The 11,245-nt window shown below is 43.5% G+C and overlaps 1 pseudogene; it reads left to right on the top strand.

The window, feature by feature from the left end:
• Window positions 1-432: 432 nt before the first annotated feature.
• On the top strand, window positions 433-686 carry LOC123829135 (annotated as a pseudogene).
• The last annotated feature ends 10,559 nt before the right edge of the window (window positions 687-11,245 follow it).

Below are 11,245 nucleotides of genomic sequence, written 5' to 3'. Positions count from 1 at the left end.
TGACAGACAGGGTAGGAATGGAGTGATTTTAAAATGGGTGTTTAGAGATGGTCTTTCTAAGGAGGTGATATGTGAGCCAAGACCTGAATGGTAAGAATAAAGTTAGTCTAGAAAGATGGGCTGAGAACATGAACTATAGCTCTCAGCATTCTGTGCTGGCAAATTGTTATCAATTACCCAACCTTATTTTTCACTCTTCCCCAAATGTCTCTGCTGCTTTAGCCAGGAGCATGCAAAGAGTGATAACCTTAACCTCCCACTCTAGAAAGTGACATAGACCTCATAAACCCCAAATCACTTTTCACAAAGCCCAAATATCTATATTTCATCACAAATCCTACTGTTCCTTAAATACATAAAAGGGGAGAGATCTTTGCAGAGGGTCACATTGAGCTGTGAGCTGCTTCAGGGGCATCTTTAGGAGGCAGCAACATGGCAGAAGACATCAAGGCCAAAGGCAAGAACTCCCAGACTGCCCCACTGACAGTCACTTTCCCAGCCAGGACCACACCAGGAACTGCTGCCAGAACCACCTGGACTTCCACCATATTGAGAAGGCAATGCCTGCTAGAGGGGGCGATGTCTCCATGTGATAATGGCGTGTGTATAAGCCCCTCTGCGCCATACCCTGGGTGTTGGCTTCAGACAACCACCAGGCAGAAGGCACGTTTCCTGGGAAGATCTGAACTGGCTGCCCCCCACCTGTCCTCTGTCCTCCATCCTCATCCTTTTCCCAGGGAGGTGAAGGGGTGCTTGGATACACCCCACCCTGGGACCCTGAATCATGGCTTAACTAATAACAAATATGTTTTGGAAAAGTGAATAAATAAATAAATAAATAAAGGTGGAGAGGCAAATTTCATGGCATTGCTTGGCACCTAGGAGAACCACTCACCCATTCCATGTACCTTCATCCTGAGGGGATGAGAGCACAGGGTGGTAGATGAGGACTTTGCCAATGGTATAAAATGCGAATGTGAGCTTTCGGGCATCAGTGTCCAGCCAACTGGGACACTAATCTAGAAACTCTTGACAGATTATCATTTAGTACATTGAGCTAATACATTTGAGATTTGATTAAATCCCATAGGACAATTCTTACGCTTATTTCTAGAAGTACATCTGGCAGCAGAAACTTGAAACTGTGTGTTAGAGCTGGGAAAGAATGTGCCTGAACATGCCACCCAGATCCAGAAACAACAGTCACTGAGTTTCAGGAGCCTTCTAACAGTAAGTGTCCTCCCATGCTGTGCTTCTCTTGCTTCGAAGCCCAGAGATTCTATTATTCCAGAACACTCAAACATTTCCAATCTGCTCGAGCAAACATTGTCCATCATTCAAAACCATCTCTTCCCTAATTCCTTTCCCATGACTGTGGCATCTCCGAGGCCCTGCTGTTACAGAACACAACAAGGGGGGCCTGGGATGATATACTATTATTGAAAGAAGGCCCCGGGTCCGTTATGTCCGCCGCCAGAGGAAAGATGTCTCTCAATGCCAGAGATTCGTGAAAAGGAAAGGAAATGTTTATTTAATGCTATACAAACTTAAAGTAGTGACCTAATGTCTTCATCAAAAATCCCAAAGTCCCTTAAAACACCCACAAACACAGTCACAGTCCTTCCTTCCTTCCCCCTTTGCCCAGTCCAGAGTACCGTATCTCAGGAAGGGAAATAGAAGTCCACGGCTGAGGCAGTCCTCTGGCTCTTCCCAGTTAGTACTCCCTCTCAACTGGGAGACCTCCCTGGGTTCCCAGCACCCTCCGCTGAGTCGCCAGGATCTCTGCTAAAACCAGGTGGTGGTTCCCCTTCTAAAGCTGTGGGGGTCCCCACTCTGTCCAGGCCTCGTGGTTCTCCCTCTCAGGGCTGCGGGAAGGGGAGAGTCCCCACTCTGCCAAAGCTGCGTGGTTCTCTTTTCTATGGCCGTGATCCTCTCTGCACCTCCACAGCCACATGGTTCTCCTTCTCAGGGCTGCGGGAAGGGGAGAGTCCCCACTCTGCCAAAGCCGCGTGGTTCTCTCTCTCTGGGATGCGCATGGCTCTCCTTCTCAGGGCTGCGCATGGTTCACCTCCCTAAAGCAGCATGGTTCTCTCTCCTCAGGGCTGCGCATGGTTCCCCTTCCTAAAGCAGCATGGTTCTCTCTCTCAGGGCTGCGCATGGTTCCCCTTCCTAAAGCAGCATGGTTCTCTCTCTCAGGGCTGCGGGAAGGGGAGAGTCCCCACTCCGTCAAAGCCGCGTGGTTCTCTCTCTCTGGGATGCGCATGGTTCTCCTTCTCAGGGATGCGGGAGTCTCCACTCTGCTAAAGTCGTGTGGTTCTCTTTCCTCAGGGCTGCGGGAAGGGGAGAGTCCCCACTCTGCCAAAGCCGCGTGGTTCTCTTTCTCAATGGCCGCCAAGTCTGGGTTTTAAATCCCCGCAGCCAATCTTCCTCTGCAGCCTCATTTCCGACTCCTCCCACACTCGGCTTCACATGCCAGAACTCGTATCCTTCCAGGTTTACTGAGCTGTCATCATGAGTCTGGGCAGGTGTGACCCCATGTCCTAGAGCCAATCTTCTCCCAGCTCCCACGCAGGCGCTGTAGCTCGGGGGATCTGCCCCCAGTCATGTCTTGGTGGGGAAGTTACTTCCATTCCCCTGGCTCAGAGATGATCACAGCTATTTAACATATCTAAGCGACCAGCCAAAGGCTATAGATATGTTAAATGACCACGCCAGAGGGTAGCTGCAAGGCTGTTGCTATGCAAAACAGATCTCAATGGCCCTGCTCCATTTGTCCCTTCCCCCAACCCACACCCTGGGTGGGGGGATGGAGACATCTTAAAATCTCCTGGACACCTTAAGTTCTGGACCCCATTTCAAATGCCCATTTGGGGTCCCCCCTCTTGGCTGCACCCTGTAACACTGCCATGCTCAGCATATTACTCTCTGACTCCCTGGTTTACTAGATCTGTATTTTTATAATATTCCTTCCTAAGAGATTTTGATGATTACCTGGTCCCAAAACCTACTTTCCATTCAAAGGAGACTCAAGAAGAAAGGAAAAGAGAGTGAAGAAGCAGGAAAGAGACAGGGTTTGTCCCTTGTTTGCTGCAGTTCTTTGATGACAACAGGGAGGCCTTCTCTATTTGGATGAAAGTGATCTTTCTAGGTCAAGTTCCTAATGTAGAAGGGTATCAAACCTCAGAGGGCAGAAGAATCACCCAGGTAGCTTGTTACAAATGTGGATTTCTAGGGATCAGCCCCAGAGGTCCTTTTTCAGTAAGTCTGGTAAGGCCCAGAAATATGCATTTGTCACAAGCTGCTTCAGGTCATTGAGATGTTGCTTATCTGTGAACATTTTGAAAAACACTTGCATAATGGAAACTAGGGGACCATCGCCCACCTTTGCCTTCTTCTTTGGGTAACAGGGGAGGTACTCTATTTTAAGATGGGATAGTAGCATTCTCTTTCATCTAACAAACATTTACTTAGACTAGGCACCATACTAGGCATAAGGAGTAGAGCCATGACAATATCTGGGACATACTTACACTAAAAAGTTATCCATTATTTATCCAAAATTCACATTTACTGGGCCTTCTGTATTTTATCTGGCAGCACTAGGTGGCAGGAGGTGGGAGGAGCTGTTGTAGGTTGGGTCCTCTGACTAGCAGACTCTGAGATGGAGTTTAGTGTGTAGGATATTTCTTAGAAAGTGCCCTTGAGATCAACACAGGTGGAAGGGAAGAGAAGGAACCTGGACTGGACTGAGAAAGAGGGTGAACTGAGATGTAAACCCAACAGCAGCAACCAACTCTATAGTCTGCTGTATACCCAAAAGCATCAGAGTTATCCCATATTGAGCTGAAACACTGCTGGGACTTTATACTCCTGCTTCCACACATCATCTATAAGCTGCCCCTGGAAGGATGTGACCTTAGGCAAGGAAGCTCACTGTAGCGGAGGCTGACACCTGAAGGTTCTGTGCTGACAGCACTCCCAGAAGCCTGGAAAGTCCTTTCCTAAAGGGGAAACTGGGGATTCACCATCCCTGTGTCCACTACAAGAGCCTGAGATCTAGCAATGAGCCCAGTAGTTCCAGCCATTCAAATGTGGACATGAAAAATTAATGTGATCTTACTTGACACTTGAGAGATTGCAATACCTGAATATAGTGGTTATATTTGTTTGACAGGAAGCCTCTGGCCTATACAACATTACCATTGGCTTCTTTTAGCTGGTTTACAGTGTGATGTTTTTGTAAATACCAACTTTCAAACCCCTGTAGTCTGATGCGTGGGTCACCGGCCAGCAGTGATCATGGAACACTGCGGATGGCTCAATGAAAATTGAGAAAAAAAAAAAACATGCACAGAGACAGACTAGTTTCTGTGGAGAAGTAGGGATGGAATGGCCACCCCCTTTAGTGGGGAGCATGCCGATTTACCGTCTAAACCTGCTTTTATTGGGCTCGTTTTGCATAATAATTCAGGTAAAGTACATTACTCATTACGAGGAAGTAAGGAACAATAGATAACAAGGAAGTCTGCGGGTCTGTTTTGAGTCAGGGTCAAAGAGCTGTAAGACTGAGGAACAAATTAACTTCCTCCTTGGACCCTTCTCATTCAACTGAGAGCATTCTAAACAAAGAAGGTTTCACAGTAATTTACATGTTCTTTCTTAGGCCTGATCACCTGGGGAATCCGCCCTTTTCAGCACAGAGCTGCACCACCCTGTCATTGTTTCAGGCTTAGGTGGAGCAAGGGAACTAAGGCAACCAAGGAGATTTTCTCCCAGACGATGAGAACTCAGGCTATGTCAAAGCCGAGGAGCGAGGGTCCATCACCCCCTTTTGCTGTAGCCCCCTAAGTCCTTCTTTTGAGGGCCTCCCACGTGATCGTGCCTGTCTTAGGTCGTTCCCCCTTGGGGAATCTTACCCGTCTTTGGCTAACTGACCAAGCTTTGGGGTTCAGTTATGAATGAAGCAGCAGAAGCAGCGCTCCTGCCAGGGAGATAAGCTTTTGTCTCCTTGCTGGCTTATGGTTCCAAGGGCATTCCCTTAGCCTTAGCCTAGGCGGGTGGTGGGGGGAGGGGGGCATTACAGCTTCTGATACCAGGCAGGGCAGTTCTCAACAGTAGTCCAGCAAACAGAATTCTGAGAAGTGAATGAGTAATTTATAGTGAAATCTCTCAAGGTTTAAGGAACAGAGCTGATGAAAACCTGGGATCAGTGGCTAATCACAGGACGATGAACCCCTTTCATTTCTATAACTCATATGAGTAAGTAAAGCATGCCCAGTTTACCCAATACTGTCTCAGGGTTACCCTGTCTCCCATTCTCTATTCATTCATTCATTCATCCGAGTACTATGACCTTGCCCATAGAAATAAGGGGTCTTACTCCTCACATAGAATTTCTGAGAGCTTTCCCCTAGTACAATTTGAGTGAAGATGGAAGGGCTTTTCTTGTTACTTAATATGTTTAAGAGTTGGGGTTTTTTCCATTTTTTTTATATCTTCTGATGCCTCGTTTGCTTTTCCTTGAGACAGGCATCACAGCCTCACTTTCCTTTACATCAATAGTTTATTAAAAAAAAAAAAACAACAACACGGTTCCCATTGCAACTTCAAAGGTTAACAGCTCATCTAAGCCAGAAGAATCTTTAGAAAACTATTTATGATAGAACCACTAAGTCTTCCAAGAAAAAAGAAAAGGTACTTAAAACATTTAAAAACTTAACACTGTGAGAGACTATAAATACACACACACAAATTTGGCTGATGGTGTAATGTGGGATTTTCTGCATTCTAGCACCTCATTACAGTGTAGGAATGGGGCAGAATTCCCTGAGAGAGGTACGTACTAGCACATCTTGCAAGGTAGGACTAGGCATGGGACCAGAGAAAAGGAGTGGGCCCCAGAAACAGTGAGAATAATATTTTTCTGCCGTGAAGTTTCAAGGGGGCCTCTTGGGTCACAGAGCTTGAATTCCTCATCTTTGTCAGATGAAAGAATGCATATGGTTTGATTACCATATCTCTGACTTTATAGAGGAGGAATACAGGCTTAGAGAAAAATGATACTTGAGAGAGCAAAGGCCAGAAGAATATATATGAAGTAGAGAAAGAGGCTTGGGTGGTCATGAAAATGTACTACTCAGGTTTCCTACTGTGAAAGCAAAATTGCCTGGCTGGCTCCCAACTCCTGCCCTTCTACATCCACTGTCACCTTTGTGTTGATCTCTTCTTCCCAGGGCTGCTTTCTCCAGTGACAGACGTTGGCAGGGACATTAAGGCAAGCTCATTTCATCAAGAGGAGTGTGACATTGGCTTAAGGACTTCACACCAATTTATCTGAGACTTTTCCTCCCCAATCCACCTTCCTTTCCAGTTTTTAAAATTAAGTAGTTTTGTCTCTTTATGATTGAGCATAAAAGTTCTTTACACATTTGTAGACACAAGTCTTTGGTCTTATATATGTATTCTGTATATTTTATCTCATTACATGGCTTGAATATTCCTTTTTTAAAATTTACTTATTTAAATAAATTTATTTATCCTAGATGGTGCCCAATCTAGGATATCTTTGCCTACCCTAGAGTCACAAATATTTTCTACTATATGTTTTTCTACAAACTTTTTATCCTTTTTAAAAAAATTCTCACCCGAGGACATGTTTATTCATTTTTAGAGAGAGAGAAAGGGAGGAAGAGAGAGGGAGACATCAATCAGTTGTCTCCTGTACATGCCCCAACCAAGGATCCAGGCCTCAGCCTTTTGGTGCATGGGATGACCCTCCAACCAAGTGCAAATTTTATATCTTTAAATACAGCAGGTCCTTGAATAAAGTAATGTCATTTTACATTGTTTCATTCTCATGTTGATGAGATGCCATGGAAACTTAACTCTTGTTTACACCACTTAGCCTATGGTAAGATTGGTTTCATTATATGTCATTTTGCTTAAAGGACCCGGTGTGGTCTCTCTTGAGCACACCCATGCCTTTCCTCCCACTTCTTTCCTCAGGCCTGTCTCTTTCCTTTCTTTCTTCTAGGGTTTAAAGGTCCCCATGAGACTTGCAACCAGGGAGCAGCAGGCAGCAGCAGCTCATCCAGGGCTAACCTCTTGAACCTGTCTCCAAGGGGTCTCCTTTTGCCTCTGTAACTTGTTTCCTGAGTCCACACACTCCAGCTGGCTCACTTCTTCTGCCTCTGTGACTTTCTAAAGGGACAAGGCAGCCACCTAGGCTTAACTCTTCCTTATGTTTCTTTCCAAAGGATCAAGATAGTACTGCCTATGCTCACTTCTGTTGCTTTAATAAATGTACTCTCAAAATCACCTGAACTCATATCATGAAATCTTTCCTGTATGAAGTCAAGAACCCACACATTTCTGACCATACTGGAGTAGACCTATCTCAGTCCCAGTCACTTTTTTGTGGCATTAGGAACCTTGATTTGTAGTAGTTTAGTCAGAAGTACTAGGGCAACCTGGGACCTGCAAGTGGCATCTGAAGTGGGGACAATCTTGTGAGACTGAGACCTTAACTTGTGGCATCTCATGCTGACTCCAGATAGATAGTATCAGAACTGAAATGAACTGTAGGACACCCAGCTGGTGTTGGGAATTGGTTGGCATGGGAATAAGCCCACACTTGGAATGTCAGAAGTATTGTGAGTGTGAGAGTAAAGGAGAAACAAGGAGCTTTTCCTAGACAAGTCTATAGGTCACTGTGGGGAGAACTGACATCTTAACAATACTGAATATTGTATATCTCTCAATTTCAATTGTAGGTTTAAATATAAGTTTATTTTGTTGTTTCATATGTCTTCTTCAGGAGTTCCAATGATCTGTATCCTTAATTTTCTTTGTCTTCCACTGCAGCCATTTTTTCTCTGAATCTTTTTACTTCTTTATTTCAGTTTTATTTCTGTTTTGTTTCTTTTCTTGCCTTTCCTCAATTGCTCTTTTAAAATTTCATTGAAATCTCTTCTCTTTTGGGTATTTATAATTTAGCCTTAACTCCTAAGATGATTTTGCTTTTTCCTTCCCGAGTACTATCATTGGTTGATCAACTTATCAATTCTTTCTATCTATCTATCTATCTATCTATCTATCTATCATCTATCTATCATCTATTGCTTTGTTCACTTCTGTTCTTGAATTTTGAATTTCCAACTTAAGGGTGTTTTTTCATATTTCCAAATGCTTGTTTTAAGATATAATCCCATTTGGAATTTTGTGTGTCATGGTTGCTTGTGGTTGTTTCTTGATAAGAATTTTCTCCAGCAAAGATGCTCTGATTCACATTTTTTTTCTCCCTTAAAGTAGCTTTGTGTGGCGTTATGATATTTCTTTTCTTTTCATGGTTAGAATAATTTACCATTCCTGGTTCAAGATCACCCTCTTCTGTCAGCAGAGTGAAGTACAGTTCCTTTAAAGGATGGTTTCACTTGTGTTTTAAGAGGTGGATAACTTTTTATGTTTTTATTACTTACCTATTCCAATTTCATAACTGGTATTATCTTCTTTTGATTGCTTGAAGATTTTAGACAGAACTTTATTTTAAAGTTCTTCTTAGATGATGTTTGTATTTCTGTCAACTCGGGATAAAAATCTCTCTTTTGTGACTAAGTATGGTTTTTAACTTCTCCTGGAAAGTTCATATTGTGTGGGAATTTCCTCCACACTTCTCTTATTTGTATAGCAGTTTCTTCTCTCTCTCTCTCTCTCTCTCTCTCTCTCTCTCTCTCTCTCTCTCTCTCTCTCAGAGAAATGGTTAGGGAGAGAGAAAGAGAGGGAGAGAAACATTGATGTGCGAGAGATACATAGATCAGTTGTGTCTCACACACCCCCAACTGTGGACCTGGTCCGTAACCCAGACATGTGCTCTGACGAGGAATTGAACTGGTAACCTTTCGGTTCAGAGGCCAGCACTCAATCCACACCAGCCACACCAGCCAGGGCTGTGTAGTAGTTTCTTAGCTGTCTTAGCCTTGGTCTCATGGGTTGACCAGACTCAACCCATGCCATATGTTTGCAGCTCAGCTCAGAGCTCTCCATTTCTGGATAACAATCCTCCACAACTCACCTAGCATGACCAGAAGTGGACTCTGCTGTGGAGATTGGCCCTGAGCAAGAAGTGTATTTCTGCCACAATTCTAGATGCAGGGATGGAGTTATATCACCCACTGTTCTTGGGTGTGAAGCCCAGCTCAGGTTCCTGTTATAGAAGGTATTTAACTCCAGCCCTGCTTGCCTGGCTCCAGTCCTACTTTTTGTCTCTGTGGCTCTGCATATTGCTTATTGTTTAAGCTCTCAGTCTGAGCTGCTGAGATTTTCTTCTTACATTTTGAAGGAAGCATGTAAATATGTATTTTAATGTCTTATGTCTGAGAGGAGGAGAGGTGGGGGGAAATGGACACAACTGTACTTGAACAACAATAAAAATATATATATATTATTTTTATGGATTTGGAGCACAGGAAAAAGGAGTAGGAGTATATATACTTTGAGACTTTTATCCAGAGGTTTCCATGCCTTTTAAAAAGTGAGAATGACAATATGTATATAAACTCAAAGAAAATATCCTTTGATCCAGTAATTCTGCTTCTGGAAGCCTTACTTAAGGAAATAATCCAAAAGGTAAGGGGGAAAGCTTTATGTGTAAAGATGCCCACAATTGTTTTTGGTTATAAAAACGTGCATATATTAGAAATATTTCCCAACAATAAGGAAATATTTTATAAATATATCTACTCAATGTAATATTGTGCAGCTACTAAAAATAATAATTTACAAAGAATGTATAATATAAAAATGCTTATTACAATATAAGAGAAAAAATTGTCCTTAACCATGTTTCGTTGTTTTATACAAGTATGCTTAAAAAAAACCCAGCATAGACAGATAGAAAGAAAAATGGAAATAAACTGCAGAAAAAGCTAAAAGAGGTTTTCTTGGTTATTTCTCCTTTTATTTTCTGTATTTTCAAAATTTTATGTTAGGTATATGAGTCATTTTTATAAGAGAAAAAAACTGAATAAATGTGTTGTCAAGAAGCTGAATGATATCACTTCTCAGCCTTTTGTCTAAAATGAAGTGAAAAAACTGAATGACAGAGATGAAATTTTAAATAGGCATCCCTTCTGTGATTAAAGAGAATGGATTGGCATGCCACAAAACAATTGATTATAACATATGGTCTGGTAGGCCACAAGCCCCAGAGGAAGCTGGTGTTATGGGATTGTTCATTGTGATCCAATTGTTTTTTAGCGACAGGGCATAAGTAGCACCAGTTGGAGACACAGAGCAGGGAGGTGGGACTAGGAGGGGATGACAGATGGTGAGAACCGAAGGTCTGCAGGCAGCAGGCCAAGAGTCGGGCTTCAATGAGGGATGGGGCAGACTAGGAGATGGCACTGGGGGTCATTGGCCGGCGGCATAATAGGGAGCCAACATTTATTGAGGGGTTGCTCTGTTTGTGCCAGGTACTGGTTGGGCCCTGAAAACACAGGTGGACATTGGACGTAGTTCTTGTGTGCATGAAACTCACAGACTGAGGCAGGGGTTGTCAACCTTTTCTTTGCACAGGGGCAGCTAGCAAACATTTTGTTGATGTGGTGTTGTGCAGTCTCTGCCACCAGAGCACAAAAGCAACCACAGACAGAGTAAATGAATGGGTGTGGCTGGGTTCCAATACATTTAATTTACAAAAGCTGATGGGGACTGGATTTGGCCTGTGGGCCTTTGTTTGCCAAGTTCTGATCTAGGGGGAAGACAGATAGTGACCAAGTAAACAAGTCAACATGACTATTAGACTGTGGTCATTGTCAGGAAAGAAGTAAAAGTGGCCATATAATGGAGAACACTGGAGGTGGCTCAATTTATATTTGATCTTTTACTGAGGTGTGACAGCCACACAGTAAAGAGCACAAGTCTCGAGCTATAGGATATTCTAAATACCCCAGAACGGAGTCCTGAAGGACCGAGGGATTTGTCCACCTAAAAAGCTGGCCAGGGGAAGCATTCCAGGCAGAAGGTGAAGCGAGTGCAAGACCCTGAGGCAGGAAAAGGCTGGCATTTTCCAGGAACAGAAAGGGGTTCCACATGGCTGGATTTCAGGGACTGAGGAATGGAGTGAGCTGTATGGGCGGAGGAGACTCCTACAGAATTTATAGGCCATCGTGAACATTTTGCATTTTATTTTAAACGTAACAGGAGAACAAAGGTAGGTTTTAAACAGAATGACATGATCTGATCGAGG

This window comes from Phyllostomus hastatus, unplaced genomic scaffold (assembly GCF_019186645.2).
Source record: "Phyllostomus hastatus isolate PE091 unplaced genomic scaffold, TTU_PhHast_1.1 phas_scaffold_1066, whole genome shotgun sequence".
Lineage (NCBI taxonomy): Eukaryota > Metazoa > Chordata > Mammalia > Chiroptera > Phyllostomidae > Phyllostomus > Phyllostomus hastatus.
The sequence above is the reverse complement of the archived record's forward strand: the minus strand, read 5'-3'. Positions and strand labels throughout refer to the sequence as shown.